Source organism: Cheilinus undulatus, linkage group 15, assembly GCF_018320785.1.
Source record: "Cheilinus undulatus linkage group 15, ASM1832078v1, whole genome shotgun sequence".
Taxonomy (NCBI): Eukaryota; Metazoa; Chordata; class Actinopteri; order Labriformes; family Labridae; genus Cheilinus; species Cheilinus undulatus.
Window position 1 is genome coordinate 28,207,970 of NC_054879.1, and position 22,076 is coordinate 28,230,045.

General features: G+C 39.2%; 1 protein-coding gene across 1 annotated transcript in view; it reads left to right on the plus strand.

Moving 5' to 3' along the window:
* arhgap20 (Rho GTPase activating protein 20) overlaps positions 1-22,076 on the plus strand; it is a 108,635-nt gene that overhangs the window by 25,862 nt on the left and 60,697 nt on the right. The window lies entirely within an intron of this gene.

Here is a 22,076-nt window from a genome sequence, read left to right on the forward strand (position 1 = left end):
TATAAACTGAGAAAGTGGAATCATGTGGATGTTAAACAGAAGAGGCTCTGGGATGCAGCCTTGGGGAATTATGTCCGCTCAGATTTAAAGTTACCTAGTGACACAAAATAGTCCCTGTCCTTTGAGAAGAATGCAAACCAATCAAGTACTGTACCAGAAGAAGAATTCTCCTCGTGTGTTAATACTTCTTTTACTTTGGTAAATCATCTCAATAATCTTCCACTTCAGACCGTCAGTCTCAGCTGTCATGTCAGCCCCTACTTCCGATTTCTGCTGAGTCATCTTCTGTTGACCGCCAACCTTCTGATTTCTGATGATGTTTGTCGTCCTGAAGAGAAAGCTCATCCTGCTGCTTTTAGAGTCACATTAGAGAAAACTAGACCACCTCATAAATGCATTTTTTTTTATCTTTATCATGGGAGTTTGTAAATTAGATCATCCCCTGCTGACCTCTCTCTCTGATAGGAATGTAGGCTTCGACCCGTTGATCTTTGACCTCCTGTGGGCTGATAAGAAGCGACTGGTGGTGATAGCAGCTCACCCACGGATACTCTCAGACTCATTCAGGCTATAAGTGATAAGCAGCAGTGACTGAAGTGTTCATAAACACTCATCCTCTCCTAAACCCTCTGATTGCTCCTCTCTCTCTCTCTCCTCTCCATCTGAGAGAGAGAGCTGTCATGAATCCCCCCCGACCCTTTTCTCTTCTCTGCAGTCAGTCACCATATTAAATGACACTTTGATTCAATTTGCTTTTATTCAGAGGTATTTAGAGCGGGAAGCTGTGAAAACTGATCCTCTCGTTTCAAACATATAAATGTTTATTCAGCTGTACATCACATCAAATCAGTGTCACTGTTACTATAACAGAGAAATTAGTGAAAATATCTGTGTTTCATGAAGATTTTTCCACTGTTTGGATTGTGATTTATTCTAGTCTGCTTACAGGGCACATCAGTACCGATGCACTGTCCGTTTATTTTGGAGTTTGGAGCAGAGGCAGAGAAAGTTTATTTCTGGATAAATATTTCTATTTCAAACACAGAGGTATTAAAATGACTAAACAAGACTCTTTAATGTCAAGAAAAAAGAAACCTTTATTTAGATTATAAAGAGGAATAAAGAAGGGAGTCATTAAATGCCAGGGAGCTCTAATAAAAGATGATATCAGGAATAGCAAGGAATTATGGGAATGATTTCCTGCAACTAAACACTCCATCCTCACTGATAAAGGAAGGGATGCATATAAGTAAGGATATGGTATGAAACAGCACGCTATCATATCATGTTAAAATACTGTCACATGACCCATACTGGGGATGACTACTCTGGTTTTTTAATTATAGCTGGCACAGCAGGATGAGATCTGCAGATTCAATGCAGAATAAAAATGTACATTTAACCTTGATGACTCAAAAAACCCTTGTTAAGTTATTAAAAACTTGAAAAAGTACTAAAAATAGTAATTAGATAAAAAGTCAATATGTGGAAAAATAAATGTACACATAGATGTACATATATACATACACACAAACACACATATATATGTATATTGCATTTCACAATTAGGAATTAAACTTATGATTTTAACTATTTATTTCATATTTTGAACTTTTAAGTTCAGAATTTTAAAATTTAAGTCATACTGGACCTTTTTAACTCCTTATTTTGAATTTTATCTCGTGTCTTGACCTTTACAACTCCTAACTTTGACTTTTAATCCCATAATTGAACTTTAAGACTTGTAATTTAAATTTTTAACTCATATTTAGACCTTTTCAACTCATGATTTCAAATTTTATCTCATATTTTGACCTTTAAAACATTTCATTTCGTGTATTTGGATTTTGATAACATTATTTGAAACTTAATTTCATGTTTTATCCTTTTTTACTTTTTTATCTCAGATTTAGAGCCTATAAAAGTCTAATTTTGACTTTTTAAAATCTCAAAATCATTTATCATCAGTGCTAACTTTTTATCTCCATAATTCATAACTGTTGAAAATAATGTTGACAGCTTATGGTTAAATGTTGACCCTCTTGGGCCCTCAGGTCAGACCTCAATTCAGAGTATGGCCCATGCTGTGATTTGAGTTTGAAACCCCTTCTTTAAAAGAAGTGGAGTATTTATGCAGCTACTGATTTTATATTACATATTTTTAGTGCTGTTAATTGATTAAAAAAATTAATCAAGTCAATCACATCCCTAATTTCTTTAGTTCTAGTAATTTTTAGATTTTTAAACGTTTTATTATCAATTGTTTAGTTTCATTATTTTAACTTTATGTACAGCACTTTGAAAGTGCTTTTTTACCAAAAATGTGTTATTATTATCATTATTATCTATAAAATAACATTTAAATTACTACCATTTACTTGGATTTTTGGTTCAGATGAATAAGCACAAGTATGGTGTTTAAATGAAGAAATATTAAACAAACTAGAGTTTTTAAACTTATTTGTGATTTGTAAATCAGAGTGTCTTGATTTACTTAGCAATAATATTTACAAACTGCAAATGAGCCCAGGAGACAAATACATTAGGCACAAAATAACTTCTGCTGTAAAGTGAATGATCAGGTGTGCTGTTTACCCCGAGGTAGCTGAAGTTGCTGACTGATGTCCAGTGGTCTCTCGTCAGTGTAATAAATGTAGCTCGGGCCAGCTGCTCCACTTTAGTGGCTTTTTTAGCTGTCATACAGTTCACGGATTCTTGTGACAGTAGTTCTCGTAGGTTTTCTGTGGTACGGGTCATCCGAGGTGACCTTGATGATGTCTTGATGCCCCTTGTCGTCAACAATGTTGATGGTCTGCAGTCCCTGGCGACCCCTTAGCGATCACATCAGTTAGCTTAGATGTTGCTGTTTTTGGGACAAATCTGGGTCTGCTGGACTGCGTCGGTGTACATTGGCGTGATGGCTTGATCCTGTGTTGTTCTTAGCATCTTTGCTAGCATTAGCAACATTAGCTATCACAGGTTGATCCCGTGTTGTTCTTAGCGCCTTTGCTAGCGTTAGCAAAGTTGTGGTCAAGCTTAGTCATATGATTAAATTGCGTTATTATTTTTTTAAGATTTCCAGATTAATCACAAGCGTTAACTCTTTTGTATTAACAGGCCTAAGAAATCAACAAAAAGGTAAAACATCAAAAAGGGTGGATACTTTTTAAAGGCACTGTATCTCTGAATGTTGTGTGTCATTTTGGAGAGGACATTCTGAAACTGATTCCCTCATATACAAATAAACATTCATCTGGCGTCACATCAGAGTCACAGCGATGTCATAGGTACTATAGCAGAAGAATTACTGCAAACATGTGTTTCATTAAGACTCTCCATTGTTTGTTGTATGAAATGGGCTTTAACGGGTTATTTCAAATAAATGAAGGGAAAGTTTAAATGTTTTTTTGATTGTGGTCGAAATGGCTTTACAAAAGGCATGTTTATGTCAACAAAAACAATAAAACATTTAAATTATTTCAAATAATCCATTAAGTAACCAGCAGAAAAATTAGGTACCGGTGAAGTTTTGTTCAGCTTAACGAGATATCAGTGAAGATATTCAATCTCAGGTTTTGTTTTAGTTTGACAGATGTTAAACTTTGGGTAAACTGGAAATGATGTTGGAGTTGATAAAAATCCACCAGTTTTTAACAGTCTTGAATTTAAAAACATTATCAATGGGACAATTTTAGATAAAGAACTAGTCATAAGAGGGGCCAACTCCTTATTAAAGTACATGTATTTGAAAACAATATCATTGCAGTCGGTGTTGGTGTAATGGTCAGGTGTCCAAATACTTTTGTCCACATAGTGTATGTCAAAAAAGGTCACCAAGCTGTTGCTTAAGTTTGATTCAAAATCCTGCAAAGCTCCAGCTTTGTTTCGCAACTATATTTTGAGTTGAAATTTTCTTCAACAAAATATCATAAGCTGTTTCTTTATGATCCAAGAAAACTGCACATTTATGTTTGACATAAGGCACTGATTATCATGAAACACAACAGCAATGAATACTAAGCATGCAAGAGAGAGCCTCCCATACATATGGTTTTCCTGCAGTCGAGGCTTGAGGTTTCAGGATTGCGGAATAACGAAACAAAGATTTGATCCATGGGGAATTTTTTGCAGAAAAAGAAGACCAACTCTTTCATACACATGCAGTCCAGTAAACATTTCCCTCCCAGCTGAACATTTCATAGTTAGAAAGGATTCTTCATATTCTGAAGCAGAGGATGTTTTCTCACAGTCTAATTATCTGCTCCTCCCTGTCAAGCTGTCAGACGTTGTGTTGCCAGGTCTGATGAGGTCAGAGGTTTTAAACCTCTCCCCCTCTGAGAGCTTAACTGATGGACCGGATATGAGCACATATCAGCAAGCTTTGTCTGCTCAGAGGCGTTATTACCTCCAATGGCTGCTAGCAGGAGGCTTTTGATTGATTGTATGGATGGGGATGATTGAGGTATTAATAAAGCCATAGACACAACAGAGTCTTAAATGTCCTTGTATTGAAACTAAATAAAAGTGGTGAGTAAGGGGTCTGCCTCATTACAGATACACTTTATATCCAGAAATAATGCAGTAAAATAGGTGATGTTTAGGATAAACCTTCAACTAACAAGCATTTTAAAAACCTGTAAGTTCAGGTGGGAATAATGTTAAACTAGAACAGCTACCTGGCCTTCAAACATCTCTGCAAGGCATCATATTGCTGAGTAGATAAAGTGCAGTTGTGGGTCAGGAAGAAGGGCTGAGTGTTTTCTATGGTGGTGTGGCAAACCAGTTTAATTTGGCATGCAAAGACAAGAGATGAACATGAAGTTCAATAGCCTTGAATATATCACTGAAGACCTACGGCTTTTTAAAGAGGTGGACAATGAAGGTTTTAGAAGGTTAGTGAAAACGCCAGTGTCAAGGTAATTTTTTTTAAATCCTACACACCTACAACAATTTTTTTTTTAACATACTGTAACACTGAAATGTGTGAAACGTGTGTTACACACATCTATTTGGAAAACCTTCAATACACAGCGTTTGGGAAAGTGCAGGGGCTTTGAAAGAACTCGGAGTGTGATTGGATGAACGTTCTGTCTGTCACATCTTTACGGGCCAATCAGAGCAACAAAACACTTGACGTAGCCACGACTGTGGTGCGCAAGCACAGCTGCCGAGGAATAATGCAAACCACGATGACTGTAGACATGTCAGTACTTGACTTTTGTGTATTTTGAAAAGAAAACAACTCACTGCTGTTCTCTGTTCTTCTTTTAACGGGGAAATGTTCTGATAAAACTGGCTCTTTAGCAGCTTCCACGCCAAGCTCTTCCACCATAACGGCACCGGCCTCTTGTTGCTGCTTGCTTACATCATGACTCCGCCGTGCCTGAAAGTACTGCCCCTTGTCGCTGATTGGTCCTGTCACTTTCTAACCAGGTTCAAATGGTTCAGATAGGAACTTTGCAAGATGGATTCGTCAGTGAGAAACAAGGAAACAGGCGTATCCATGTGCTTTGCAAGGTTTCTGGAGGCGATGCCAGTGCACGTATGCATCCTCGGATGGGTGGGGCTGGACTGGTCTGTACTTCGACGCTGTGCATTTAAACAAGAGTACACTAAAGGTACAAGCAAGGACACTAGGCTATACAAAATATTTAAAAAATTATAGTTACTCTGTGGAATTTAACACACTTGAGGTCATCACGGGTAAAAATGTACTGGTACCCTCAGCACTTATATTTTGGCAAAATAATGAAAAATGAAGACTTTTTTAGGCATTCCCAAAGACTCCCTCTGTTCTCATTTTACAGGCTATAATGGTGACATCTAAGAATGCATTTGGCTAAAGTCACTCATTGACACAGTCACTTATCAAACCGATACACCTGAACCATTACGTCCATTCACATGTGCTGCTGACAGTTCTGACCACCAGTAATCATTCTAAGCTGATCTGATGTGACTATTGATTATTGATCATAATATTAAGTGAGTTCTAATCTGGGAACAGTAACCTCCTTGGGTCTATCTATTCTTATAGTTACATCCAACACTACAGATACTTACATGGCCTGAGCTCTCTGAATAGCCGTCTCATGTCATTCTCCTATCACATGGATGTAAGTATATCTCTGGCCTTAGAGATGTAACATACATCCCCAATTCCAGGGGTTGGGTTGCCATGTAAAATGTAAAATAAAAAAGAAGCAATGATTTGCAAATCTCATAAATTCATATTTTACTTGCAATAGAACCTAAATAACATATCAGATGTTGAAATTAGATGTTATAGAGAAACATATCCACTCATCTCACCTGACACACCAAAAACGGCATTTGTGATTCACTGATAATGATTAACCATCTTTTAGAAAGATACTCCTTATACTGATGGTGCTCACAGTTAGTCAGCAGAGATATTCAAAGCATTACTTTGCCTTTCACAGTAGAAATCCTTATTCAGAGGATTCAGGAAAACACCAGACAACCTAGAAACGTGTAAGAACGAGCTCCTGCACGCTGTCTCTGACTCGCCCACTGCTCCGCTGCAGGAGGTCAAACTGTGAGGGAGCGATCCTCGCTGCGAGCTGCCGCTGACATTTTAGACCTGCAGAGGAAAACGTGACTGCTTTGTAGTTCGAAATCAAATTTTCTCTGCTCTCTTAAGAATGCTGCTCACATGATTTAAGGGGTGACCCCTGGACCCGTAATCATTGCTGCCCAAAGGGAGATTTTTACCCCTGAACCTGCAAGAAACAAGCATCTGGACTTTTTCTGCTGCTTTGCCTGAGAAAAAGTCAGAAACTCTCAGAACTTTGGCCAAAAACACCAAAGTTGAATGCAGATATTTCCTGGCAGTGTGATTGCATCAACAACAATGTGTACCTGTAAATAAAAAAATTTCGTCAATCCAAGATTAGACAGAGACAACAGCAGTAAAACATTTGTGTGATGCTAACACCCGCAAACAAACTCTTATCAAACTGATGTGTTTTACATTGTTCATGTTGCTGCATGGTGCTGTTAGATCATCTAAACCTACCGGGAGCTGAAACATGACTGATTTATGTTTAGGAAGAGGTAAGAAGGCTGACCTCTGTTTGAAGATGTCACTGTTGAGCCGACAGGGTCATGAAGGTCTTCTTCAGGATTGTGCATTGTCTGGTTCAGACAGACAGTGAAGGAAATGAGAGAAGTTCTAATTGAGGTTGGTTTGAATCTTAAAGCCAGTCAAAAAAAGGAAAGTGACATTCAATTTTTCACTGTTGAGATCCTAGGGGAAGCTTTAAATGGTTCACGTACAGGTTTTTATTTTTTATGTCCTGCAGTGCCATCATACAGTAACACATGAAGCTCAATTTGCACTTGTCTTTAAATATTTTCTACTGCAAAAACTCGTCATTTATCAATTATTTGCCTGATTTCTTCTCAGAAATATCTAATTTATTAAAGGATACTGTGCAAAGTCAGACACGTTTCCAGTAGATGTTGCAGGGGTGTCCCTCATCACAGATTGTGTTTGTCATTTTAATGGACAGGATCTCAAGGCTCAGTTGGGGTGGAAAAAGACTTTACAATTCGGGAATCTATGAATTTAATCTCCACTTTTTGCATAGACGTCAACCTCCAGCAGGCCTTTGCAGCTTTGCAGACGGAACTTCTTCACTTTAGGCAGGGACTCAGTCCCTGCCTAAAGTGAAGAAGTTCCAGAATCTTGAGGTCTTGCCTGTGACTGAAGGTCAAATGGAGCTGGAGCTGACAGAAGGATTAGTGCAGCTTCAGCTGTGTTGATGTTGTGCTGGACTGCTGCGATGAAGAGAAAGTTGAGATAAAAGACAAGGCTTTTGATTTACCAACAGATCAACATTCCAGTCATCACCTGTAGTCATGATCTTTAGGTAACAACTGAAAGAATGAGATTGCGGGAGCAAGAGAGTGAAGAGCACAGAATAAGAGCTTCTCCTTTGCTTAGAAAGGAGCCAGCTGATGTGGCTTACACATCTAGTTCCCTCCTTTTGGAGGACTTCCTGGCACATTCATATGAGTGTAAACCCCAGGGTGGGCCCAGAGATAACTGGAGGGATTTTGTACCCTATGTAGCCGGGGAACACCTCGGGATCTCCTTAACAAATTTTGCCAAATGTTGCTGGTGAGAGGGATGTCTGGGCCAGCTTAGGGTGCTCTCATTTTCATGTCCTCCCTGTTTTGCGCTGAGGCATGCTTGTCTTCACTCCCTAGTACCCCACTGGGCTGCACTCACTCTACTCCAAGCCCAACCAAACCTGAGCATGGACTCCTCATCACGCCACAATATGACAGATGCAGTTTACAAGACGCTCAGTCTAGCAGAGTCAGCACAACAGAAAAATACAGAGACAACCAGCCAGGGTTGGAAATTAACTTTTCATCTACCTGCAAATGTAACTGCTAGATTAAAAAATCTACCAGCCATAAGCATTAGTCACTCTTTTTTAACAAGCAGCATTATTTAAGTAGGTATAATATAAAAATCAAGCCTTATAGAATTCAATTACAAGTATTTTCCTGCATTATAAGTTTTAGATCCTTTGATTTTTTTGCAGTCCCAAGCCAAATTTCGAGCTTTTTAATTTTTTGGACTTGCTTCAAGCAAGATATTGGTTCAAACAGACCTTTAGTGGACAAACTAAACTACCCTGAAATGACACTGAGTCAAACCATCCCAGTGCACAGCAGCCTGTTAACATTTGACAGCAGCTCTAACTCAGGGAGGGGGAGCTGACATTTTATGTCCAGTCAGATTTGCTCAGAAAGACAGGAGGAACAAGCAGAAAAAAAGGGGTTTTATTTATTACATTTACAGAACAAAAACACTGTTAGGTATGGGAAAATTGATCAAATTCACCTGACAGTGCCAAAAAAATACTTGTATTTGTCACACACTGGCATTTTGCTCTAACAGGAAGTGACGACAGTTTAACAACTTCTGTTTTCTTCTTTTGTTTTTGTTTTTTTTTTGTTTTTTTTTTAACTTAGCACATGTTTGATGAATATCATTTAAATTTGACAGTAATTTTCCCTCACTTATATTAATGTAACTTGTATTTTATATTAATATGGCTGACCTAAATTAAATGAAGGTTTTATGCCTGTTTAAATGTGCAGCTGTATTGGCCATGTACATTATCAGCACTGGATGATAGGGTGTTTTTCCACCACATATTGCTTTATTTATTGCTTTATCATTATCTTTTTTGTATTCTTTGCTTTATACGTTACTCATTTCTCTTTTACAGTTAATTTTCCTTTTTATATTTCTTTATTTTCTACTCTTTTATTGTGAAGAACAGCCATGACACCACCAAACCTCCCCCTGGTGATAATAAAATATTTCTGAGTTTAATTCTCTTTGTTCTAAGACAAATTTACCAAACATGTCCGGATAATAATGTAAATTGAAAATATTACGACCAAATATATGGTCTGAATTTCTAGTAATGCAAAATTGTATTCTTACGTTTCTTTAAAAGATCTTTATCTAGTTTGATTTTTATTCAGATAGGCTGAGTTTCCTCCAACATGACAGGCAGTGTGAGATTCAGATGTAAACGTGGCTCATTTGCATATCTTGACCAGCTTGTTTGCTGAGAGTTCGTGACACTCCAAATGAGCTTCTTTCTCACTTTTACTGTTTGTTGGGAATGTGGCAGTGCAAGAACAATCATTAGCTGTATTGGCGCTTATATTGACACATTTTTGAATAATGGCTTTTATTCTGTAAAATTTTAAACCACTAAAAAATACCTTTTGATGGATGTTATTTCTCCTCTCTTGCCATCAAAAGTTTAAAAACCGGGCAGCAATAGAGACTCCAGTGCTCACATAGAACCCCTGCTGCTTCCACATGGAAACCTGTTTTGGTTTAAACTGCTGCTGACACGGACTCTCTGCTGAAACTGAACTGTCCCATCAGCCCCTGGGGCAAATAACCTGGCCTGTCCCACTGCATCCTTCACATGACTTGTTGTGTCCAAGCACACACCCAAACAAACAGACATCAATATATAGAGGCATAAAACACACACGTTTGAATTTATGGACAAGAATCCAGAGGCAAACTCAGAGAGCTCATATAAAAAACCCTTTTGTATAAGCATAACAAAACTGATTTCATATTTTTATCATTTAAACAATAAACATACAGTACATAAAATTCTGTGTAAACACAGAGGATTAAATTTGGATGTGAAACACTGAGAACCATCTGGAGTTTGTGTTGTGGATCGTTGTTTATTTTCGTGTCTGCTGTATCTTCTCTCAAGTATGAAATGTGATATTAAAGCCAAACAGAACCGTATGGCTCAGTCACACTCTGCTGCAGATTTGACACAGTGACACACAGTCAGGATACGACAACAACAACAACGCTGGAGCACAAACACGTACATCTCAGTGTTTCAATAGCATCGCTCACTGTGGGGGCACTGAGCTAATCAGATTAACAAGGTTAGGGGGTCCGAAGGATGGAGGAGGGGTCTGTGTGAGCGTGTGTGGTTGTGTATGTGAGGTTGTGTGCCCACCAGGAGAGCAGATGTAACGGCGAGCAGCGAGGCTCAGACCGTCTGTTTCTCTGATTTCTGTCTCTCCGTCTGACTGACTGAAGATAGCCTATCTGTCTGTTTGTTTTTCTGTCTGTCTCAGACGGGTGGGGCTAATGAAGGAGTACAAGTGTCAGTAAATGCTTATAAAGGGGTCACTTTATGTCTTTACTCAGCAACATTCAACTACACCCCCAATTCCGAAAAAGTTGGGGCGCTGTAAATGTAAAGAAAAACAAAATGCAGTGATTTACAAATCTCATAAACCCCAATTTTTTTTCACAATCGGACAAAAACATCATATCAGATGTTAAACCAGAGGCATTTTACCACTTCATGAAAAAAATATTAGCTCAGTTTGAATTTGATGGCAGCGACACATGTCAAAAAAGTAGGGACAGGGCAACAAAAAGCTGGAAAAGTACTTCTGCAAAACAGCTGGAGGAGCATTTGCAACTGTGACAGCCATTGTATAATAGGCCCTTGTCCAGTAAAACTGAAAGTCTTTTAATCCATTTTGATCATTTTTGCTGCTAGGTTTGAATACTAACCACCATATCGTATCCCACAGTGCTCTGGGATGGGCTGTGACAACCAATGGCTTGCTGTTCCTTATAAGCTGGGATAGCTCATAATAGAGAGAGAGTGAGTGAGTCTGTGATGTGTCCCTCTGTGTCCCTGCAGACTTGAACTGCTCAGAATAATGACTCAAAAACAGCCAGTGCAAAAAAAGGACTTTTTTTTAAATATGTCAGTTTTTTGAGGAGTGCACCACAGGGTTAATGATCTGCAGGCTCTTTAAGACAGTATGTCCAGACAAGACAAAATGGTTGAAAAAAAAAAATAGCTGAGGGCTTGATGCATTAAACGTGAAAAAGATGTGATTATTCCACCATTTACAGTACATAACATCATCAAAAGATTCAGAGAGTCTGGAGAAATCCATTTTCATTAAAAACAGGTATTATTCTGTACTGGAAATCACTGCATTGGCTCAGGAACACTTCCAGAAATCACTGTCTATCAACACAGTCCAGCATGCCATCCACAAATGCAAGTTAAAGCTGCATCATGCAAAGAAGAAGCCATATGTGAACACATTCCAGAAACACCGCCGTCTGCTCCATTTAAAATGGTGAAGGCAAAATGGAAAACTGTTCTGTGGTCAGATGAATCAAACTTTGAAATTATTTTTGGAAACCATGGATGCAGTGTTCTGTCGACTAAAGAAGAGAGTGGCCATCCAGCTTGTCATCAACATAGAGTTTAAAAGCCTACATCTCTGCTGGTATGGGGTCGCGCTACTGCCTATGGCGTGGGCAGCTTACACATCTGCAAAAGCACTATCAATGCTGAAAAGTAGATAGAGGCTTTAGAGCAACATATGCTCCCATCCAGACAGCATCTCTTTCAGGGAGGTCCTTGCATATTTTAGCAAGACAGTGCTTATCCACATCCACCACAACAGCATGGTTTTACAGTAGAAGAGTCCAGGTACTTAACTGGCCTGCTTGCAGTCCAGACCTCTCACTAACAGAAAAGATTTGGCACATTGTGAAATAAAAATCCAGCAAAGAACCTGGACTTTTGAGCAGCTAGAACCTTACATCAGACAAGAATGAATTTTCCTCTCCCAAAACTCCTGAAACTGGTCTCCTCAGATCCCAATTGATCACAGACTGTTGTTGAAAGAGAAGAGGATGCTACACAGTGGTACACATGGCCCTGTCCCTACTTTTTTGGGATGCTAGGGCCTTTTTCATCCCACTTGTTCCCCAATTATGAGCTTTTCCTAATTTGTATTTTTGTCAGTCAAATAACCCCTGTATTAAAAAAATAAAAGGACCACTTTCTTTTGCAAACTTAATAGCTTGTTGCCAACTGTTGACTCTGATGTCAGAGTCCTTCACCTTAAATGTCTTCCTACTATCACTCTATAACTCCCAAACTTCCTGAGTCTCATAAACTTTCTCAGAAATACCAATTATATGTCCTAAACATCCATATTTATGCAAACAAATTAGCTGAATGTAAGCATTTTTAGAAAACAGATGCACATTCAGCTCTTTTGTCCCTAAAAACAGCTGAAGAAAGACAATATGTTTTCTAATTACAGTTACTGGAAATAACTTTAGTTCTACTCTCTTACAAAACAGGATGACAGATTATATAAACTTTCCCAAAACTGTCTCCTTTTAAGTCACAAAGCTTTAATTAAGAAGCTCTGGTTGTAATTTAGCAGCTACAAGCTGAATCAGTCAAACAAAAACCAAAGGAAAACTTCTCAGTTTGGGTTAAAAACAAAGAAAACAAACATATATTGTACAATTTTCAGGAAATCATGATGTTTAAGCAGAGCTATATGTGAGGAAATGCAGGCTGTGTGGGTAGTTTAATTTTTTCAGGGTTTCTTGGAGGCAGATTTTGCGTCTACCTAAGTCATTATTTCCATCCTAACTCACGATGTCCTCTCTCCTGCTCCTCCACCTGCATCCCTCCCTCTCACCACAGGCTTTGTCTCAGTCTGCTTCACCTCCGTCTGTCTCCTCAACCTGATCCTCCTCGGCCACAATGTTTAGACAAACTGAGAGAGGCAGAGGCACGCTGACGGTGGGAGAGAGTGGCGCTTAAATTTCCGCCTCCTTGTTCTGTGTAACCTACCCTGATGTTTGACTCAGAGTGCTTAAAGGAAAAATCTGTAAATCGCTGAGGAGTAAACAGATGATGGATGGAATAAGGGCAAATATTCACTTTCACCCATTTTTTTGAGCTCCTTATGTTTGGAACAGTATACTCCAAATGTTTGCAATTCAGACTGCTTAACATTTTGTTGTTAAAGCCTGTGAATAGCTCAGTTGCTACATGTAATGGATCTACTGCATAGGAGTCACTGCAGTCTCTGCAATGCTCTTCTGCTGCAATTGTTCTGCACCACTTCAAATAAAAGTTAACCTGGCATGCCAAATGGATTTGTTTCCCACATTCATCTGGAAAACCACTCATACACAGCATTTGGGAAAGGGCAGAGCCTTCGAAAAAAAACTCTGAGGGTGATTGCATGAAGGTTCTGTCACATCTTTCCGGGCTAATAAGAGCAACAAAACAGGGGAAGTAGTCACCAGCGAGCTGTACCTGCACCCCTGTCGAAGGAGTAAACTCCATTAGACCTGTATAACTCGAATCATGGCGACTGTAGACATGTCAGTACATGATTTTTTTTTAAAGAAAACAACTCAATGCTGTTCTTTGTTCTTATTTTAACAAAGAAATGTCGTCAAGTTCTGATGAAACTGGCACTTTAGCAGCATCCATGCTAATGTCTTCCGCCATGATTGCACCAGCCTCTTATTGCTGTTTGCTTACATCACGACTCCGTCACACCCAAAAGTACTGCCCCTCATTGCTGATTGGTCCTTTCACTTTCTAGCTGGGCCCAAACGGTTCAGATGGGAGCTTTGCAAGATGGATTCGCCAGTGAGAAACACAGAAATGGGCGTATCCATCTGCTTTGCAAGGTTAAATAAGGCATGTTTGGGACAAAATGAGGAATATTTTTATTTGTTGAAGGGGCTGAGCTAACATCTTAGCTAGTTAGCTAGACTACTCTAGACTTTTGTCCCTTCATCCAACTAGATGACGCTACAAGCATCTGCAGGACCCGAGTAGATTGTAATGTTGATCGCCTCCACGCCAGGTAAGTTAAACTGTGGAAAAGAATCACTTTAAAGTTGGCATCATAGCCAATGTATCTAGCAATTTTCTGATGATAATTGCAGTGTTCAGGTGACCAAAACAGTCGTGCATCTCAGATGGCCACTCTCAAAGACTGTTCATCCAAGACACCGTATATCTCAGATCAGCAGGGCTGCAATTTGCCAGTGCATGGTTTCATTTTTTTAAAGTTATCTTTATCCATAAACAAGGTCTGGCAGTTAAATAACCACAATGTTAATATACACTAGACCAGGGGCAGTGCCAAAGATCTGGGGGGGGGGGGGGTCCTGCCTGCTCTGATGTTGTCAAAATTAGATGTTCATTAAAAAAACAAGGCAGCGTATGGGGGCCAACCTAAAAGATTAAAATGAAAGGAGAATCTGTTGATTTCTGATCAAAAAGGTCGAAATTTGGGTACAAAAAAAATTGAAAACAGTGGTCAGATTTTGACTTTTGGGACTTAGACTTTTGCTTGCTTAGGTCACGACTCCGCTGCGTCAGAAAGTACTGCCCCTACACGCTGACTGGTCCTGTCACTTTCTAACCAGGCCTAAACGGTTCAGACGGGAGCTTTGCAAGATGGATTCACCAGTGAGAAACACGAAATGGGTGTATCCATCTGCTTTGCAAGGTTAGGGTTCAGGCACATATAGCGCTTTTGAAGCAATAAAAATGTCTTTTTTTCTTATAGATTAACTTTTTAAACATGAATGATTTTCTTTTAATTAGCCTTTCTTTTTTCCTAAAGTGGCCCTAATACACTGTTGTTATAATGGATTGTTTGGTCACAGATCTTTCATCAAGAACAAGTCTGTGTAGGCCTGTTATGTTGGAATTTTGTCAATGAAAACAATAACAAATTATGTGTACTTTTTACGAGTGGGTCCAAGGGGGGCTTAGGTTTCTTAGACGCGAGTAGGTGGGGCCTTAAGGAAAAAAGGTTGGGAAACACCGCACTAGACCAAGCAACATGTCATGAATATACCAAGAAAAAGGTCAGTGGTCTAACTAAGATTAAATAATGAAAAGACACATTGTAGAAGTAGTTACACAAACGGTGGTTTGCTTTAGCCTTGTTAGCTATAGCTAAAGCTAATGTAGCTACATGAGATGAGTAATTCTCTTACTATATTTGCCAATTTTGCTAAGTTAGCTTTAGCAATGTAAGCTTTAACAAAGGTACCACAAGCTAATGTAGCTATGACGAGAACATAGATACATAGCTTATATAGCCGCTTTGTGAGTTTAGCTTTAGCTACATTAGCTACACAGCTTCATTAGCTATGTAGCTCACAGAGCTTCCAGAGCTACACTAGTTGGGTTAGAATGTTTTCACTGAGGATGAGCTCTTTTTCCTGTGAGCAGACTGTTCAGCTTTATTAAATGTTTTATAATCTGGTTTTTAACTTTTGATTTCTGGTAACCTACCATTACCTTAACCCTTACCCTAACTTTAACTGGAAGTTTGATCCAATTTTATGTTGTATTTTTAAGTTTCAGCATGTATTTCCATTCTGAAAGAGACCCCTCTTGACGTTCCCCTGGTCCCATTCAGTCCTAACGGCTTTCCCCTACTTCCTGTCCCCCATCAGGCCTTCAGAATCATTTGATTGCAAACAACCTCTCAGCCGACATGGGGTTGGTTGTATTTAACAGCATATAGTCGTAATAAATTGTCTGGTACTTTCTTATTCATGTAACCCACTTTTGTAGGACTGGTTGACGTAACTGACTTATACACCTGAAACATTTCATTTCTTAGAGTAGTCTAGTCGAGACCAGACACTCAGGAAACCATCAGAATTGAGATCACAGAGTCAGCAGGTATATGAGCAGAGCTGATGTCAACAGTTCAGGCACAGCCAGCCCTCAGTCCTCTTTGCAGGCTTACATCTACACATCCCTGATGAATGTGGCTTTGCTTTGATTGAGTGGTTATCATGAGTATAACCTGACACAGTAACATACAACTTTTCCCTTTGGTGGTTCTTTAAAGGTACAGATACAAAAACAGCAAACCATACAGAAGTATATTAGTCATTCCAGGAGTAATAATACACCATAGAATTACACAACCTGACTTATATGGCGCCAAAGTTTGCCCCAAAAATTAATTCCCCAAAACATTTTCCAACCACTCGTCATTTTTCCAGAATTACAGCCATACCTCAAACATTTGTCACCAGGAAACCTCTGCTGCTCAGGGAAAAAGGGAAACAGAGGGTCTTTATATTTAGAAGGAAACCCAGAAGTCTGGTTTCTTAAAGAAGCAGCAGCGGCGGCAGCAGTGGTGGCGGAGGAGGCGTCGTTCCAGGGGTGGTGGCGGACGCTGTTTTGGGTCACAGAAAATTTTCCCGTCTGTTTGAAGCATCTCTGTAATCCATCACACATCCCTCTTTTCCTCAAGTTCATTCCATTTATCCAAAACGGCTCATCATGTTTCTGTGGCCGCTCTGAAAACTCTCTCGTGTGTTTGTTTTCAGAGGAGAGGGGAGGGAAGTGCTCTAAATAGATACTCCGCTTTTCTGAGTGAAGGTGCTTTCCTTTATTTGTCTACTGAGCAAAGTGAAACTGTAAGCCCCAGAGTACACTCCTGTCTTGCTTGGGACTCTCATACTCTCTATCTCAGCCATCCACTATCTGACGCTCAGGTCCATTCGCTTTCTTTCTCTCCAGGTGTGACAAAGACAAAAAGCTTTTCAGACAAGAGGAGAAACTTAAAATACAGGACAGTTTCCACAGAGAGATAAACTTTGTAGTGTCTTGCATAAGAATTACCTGACTTTATAACATTTTACATTCAGTTTAGATAAATGCACAAATAATTGGAGCAGTAGATGATATGTCCTCTTTATTTGACCTCCTTCCAGTTGACCTGCTACATCACACACAACATAATCATACCTGACAACTCACCTGTTTTTCCAAAGTTTCTCTCATACTTAGGAAACCTCCTGTTTTGTTAAATTTCCCAAGAACCTCCCATAATTCTCTGCTGATAGCTACACTATAGGTTCTTTGCAGATGACGTTACACAGCAGCCCAGGACTCACCTTTGTGGGCAAGTAGTGATTTCTGCATAGAGGAATGCCACCAAAAAGGCCATGTTTAAGCTGTAAATGCCAAGTGCCAAACCATTCTACATTATTAAGCTACTTTTGTATTAAAGTAGTGAAATATTTAGGCAAAAAAAAAAAAAAACTGTGAAAAGACAACAGTGAAACAGCAGCAGGCATGAATTAAAAAGCTGTATCTGAAGCCTGGACAACTGTATGGTCTGTTTCCACAAAGTGACCTGGATTGGTCCAGCACAGTTTTGTCATGTTTTAGAACATCAAACTGATCTTACCCGTGTTTCTTCAGCTGATGTTGGTCCAGTCTTGCTTGTTGTGATGGGAAATCCTTCTCTTTAAGATCATTTGGCTCAGTTCAGCAGAGCTGGTTGTTTGGCTCCCAAACAAGCACCTTTTTGCAGGGTTCCTACATACTTTTAAAAAACAAATTCAAGACTTTTTATGACCTTACTAAGTCCTGACCCCTACAAAACTAATACCACTTTTTTTCACAGCAAATGGTCAAAAATGAAAGGCATGAGATTTTGTCAGTACACCAGAACAAGGATGCAATTTTCTGTTTCAATGAACTGTTTATGAAATGCCAAATAGTATGGGGTAAAAGAATTCTTTTGGTAATGAAGGCCCAAATTTGATTATTTCTGACACATCTAATGCCTGTATTCTATCAATATGTATGGTGATATTTGTCATTCTAAACAGTTTAACTATTAAAAAGCAGAATAATACTTTTTGTCAGGGTGGGTAACCTGGTAGCCCAGATGTTAGAGAACTGGTCTTGTGTTTCACAACAATACAGAGTTGATTAAATCACAGTGAGTCAGATTAAATCAGAGAGGGGTCTGGGGTGAATTCCTTGAATTATTGAAAAAAATCATTGTTTTATACAGTATAGGGATTGTACTCAATGTATGTAGAAGTTTCCTGATGATGATTGCAGCGCTTTGAGGTACTAATGGTGCTTTTCCACTACACAGTTCCAGCTCTACTCGACTTGATTCGGCTCTACTCTACTCGACTCTACTCGGTTTGGGTACCTTTTCCACCAGCCCTAGTACCTACTCACGGTGGGCGGGGTCGTCATAACACAGCTGCGTGAAACTGCGTTCACGTCATTTTGTATGCAACACAAACACCAAAGACCAATCAGTGGCCGGCAGTCAGTCGACGTCACCTTTTAGTATCGACTCAGCTCCCTTGGAACCAGAGCAGAGCAGGTACTAAAAAATAGTATCTGTTACGAGGTACCGCACTCGTGGAAACGCAACACAAATCGAGTAGAGTCGAGCCAAGTTGAGTAGAGTAGGGCTAAGATGGGCCGGTGGAAAAGGGCCATAAATTTCCTCCATTCCCATTGATTCCTTATGGCAGTTCCCTTCTACCTGACACTCAACAGACAATCATGCATTATCAGAACTGCGTAACCACAAAGAGCCCATACAGTGCTACAGACGGGTACAGTTGCTTTGTGTAAATTAGACGATAAACACCAATGTTCAGTAAGTCAGGGAACTCCAGATGGAGAGTGATGCAAGCTGCAGGTCTCTGTAAGCTGCTTTGCTGTGACTACTGACTGTGGGTCCACAGTTTGCACACCTACACCAGCAGGTAACTTCCTCTCCAGTTTTCACTGAAGCTTCTCTCCCACCAAGTCTCCATCAATAGAAGTTGCTCCTCCGTGTACTCTGGGTCATGAAAGTATCCCCTTGTATTCACAGTAAATGGCACACCATTCCCATTCAAGTTTAATTCACTCATTTTGGTTTTATTTGAAAAAAAATCTCATAGATATGGATGTAGCTGAATTGATACAAACTGTATTTTTAATCTGGCGTCTGATCCAGTGACATATAATTCACATCTCCTTGTCATAGATCCTGCTTTCTGAGAATCAAAGATTGTGTGGTCTATTTTGGGAGTTGTAGGTTGAAGAAATGTTTTATTGTTGTTTATCTTGGAGTAACGTGTTGCTTTACCATGGATACCAAAAGAAAAATCACTACGAGTCAGACTTTTTATTGTTGCAGTCTGGCGTCTTGCAGTGACAGAGTGGAACAATGATGGAGGTACAAACAAAAACAGAGCCATGCAGCAGCAGACGTGGTCAACCAGCGGCGTTCCCAACCACATTTCTGACACACCCTCCCTTTAGTCTCCAGACTGGCTACTCTGGACCAACTGCAGGAAACTAAAGCAGTCATTTCACCCCTAAATCTAGAAAACATGAAGAGCAATTTTAGGTTAAAGAATACAAGCTCGGCCTCTCTGGACCTCTGATGAGAGGATGATGAATTTGCAGCAGCTCTGAAGACAGTTGATTCATGCAACTTGATGAAAGGAGGTGGAGGAGCTTTATCAATGCTGTTATCATGACATGCATGCCACTGTTCAGGGGACAGATAAGATGGAACAATTGTTGCATACCTTTGTGTTTGTGCAGAGGAGACTAAAGGCTGCTGCGGAAAATAATCTTGTCATGTGTGTCAAACACATCACGATCGCTTTTTGTGTGCTGCACCTGCATCAGGTGTATCTGGTATGAAGCTTCTCTCATGCTGCAATTTTGTCATTTTTTTTTGTTGCAGATGTCTCAAAAAACGTGACAGCGTTGCATGCACCTTTTGCTAGCATGGCCTTCTGGTGCATCTCTACAGCAGTATGCTGTGTTCAGGGATGCTCACCTCTGTGGCCTGTGAGATACTCTAGACAGCACAGCATGAACGCCTTAAATCCCATTCTTGCTGCTTCCCCTTTTGTTCTAGCTGTAAAGTATTCCCTTTTTTGGGGGTTTAGCCATTTTGTCATCGACATTTATGCACCAACTTAACAACAAAAAAACCTTGAACTTGATGTAGTGCTTTTGCTGAGGGAAGGTATAGCTGATGTGTGCAGGGAGCCTGTGATTGGATGATAAGATGAAAAATTGTGCACTTAAGGGTCCATAACCAGGGATATATGGAGTCAACATTCTCCAAAAATTCCTGCTACTAATTCCTCACTGGGCTTACTCTTCTTGCAAATACATTTTCATTTATTCCTTAATGATTTTTCACTTTAAGCCATTGAACATTACTATTATGACCTAAATGTTTAAAGTCAAACTGTATGGTCAACAAACCAGTTAAAGTTCAGCTGTAAAGGAGGTAATGGAGGTGATTTCTCCTCCTCTTTCCTCAGATTTTTAAATGAAAACACTCCCTCCCTCTCTGGCACTTTTCCTACAGTGAGGTGTTCTGTAAATGTAGCTATACACCAAATGTGTCATGCGTCATGCTTATGTAGAAGAAAAAATAGTGTGGACATTCCTCCTCATCAGTCATGTTATTCTTGGCCCTCAGAGCACATTCTTACACCTGGCTCAGACCCTCTGAAACCCGCACTCCTGTCATACAGGAACAGACGGCTTCTATACGTTACTAAGGGCCAGACAAGGAAAACACATGATGGGCCCTTCAAATCAAAACACTCACTCTTGTAGGCACACAGACTCACAAGAGTTAAGCCAAAGCATGCTTTCAGATACATGAGCTTTGTGAAGTTGTGCAGATTACACCAGAAGAAAGCAAAATTAGCAATGTTTTCAAAACAAAATCAAAATTCCTGAATTTATAAAAAAGATTCTTTTCTCGGCACAATTTCTACACATAATAACAGATTAATTCTTAACTTTATAGAGGTCAAGAAATCATGGTCCACTGTAAAGTTAAGAAAATAATTTATATTTAGCCTGAATAATAACCTCTCTTATCAAAGAAACATAAAATTAATTGTATTTATTTGTTTATCACACAGTACAGTGTAGTATTTAAAAAACTCCTTTTCTTTAAACAAAATTAGCTCTTTATTGGTAATCATAATAATGCCGATGGCCACTTTGACTAAATCACTTAGAAAGTAATGTCAGACTTCATAGCAAAGCCATGATATATGCACTAACAACTTTAAGAGAAAAATAATCAAATATTTGGAAAATAAAGGCTCAAGTTGGCAAAGCAGGTTAAGTGCCAAGAATTGGTGGAAATAAGTGGTGAAAAGTGGATGAAGAGCAGCAAATATAGGTTATTTAAAGCCAAAAGGTAAAGAGCAGTTAAAAAACGGCAAACATAGGTTGAAAAGTGTCAGAATGGGGTAAAGAGGGGTAAAAATGTGTTAATTTTGGCAAAAAAAAAAAGGTTTAAAGAGGCAAAAATGGGATAAAAGCAGCAACATTGGGTTAGAAAAGGCAATGGGGTGGCAAAATTGGGTGAAAAGCAGATAAAGTGGCAAAAATTGGTCAAAAACTTGCAAAATGGGATAAAATTGGCAAAAAAAAAAAAAAAATCTTGAAAAAAATCAGGCGAAAGTGGCAAATATGGGTTACAAAATGGAGTTGTGTGGGGAAAAAATGTCCAGAAAGGAGTGGGAATGAGTAAAAACTCTCATGAATTCCCATCCCATCTCAGCTGATAAGCAATAAATTCATTTATTATCATAATCACACATTTCTGATGTTTATTACTGATTATTTTTGTCTAGCAGAATTTAAATTAATTGATATAAACGTTTATTTTATTGGTGTATCACATTTAACACCATTAAAGTTTGTTGCCTTTTACAAATTGAAGTTGTTGTCTTCCTTTGTGTGGTTTTAAACTTCATACAAACACAAAAATCAAAGTGAGGCAGGTTTTATTTTGTGTTGGAAGTGACGTGTTTCCTCCTCGCTGACGTCACA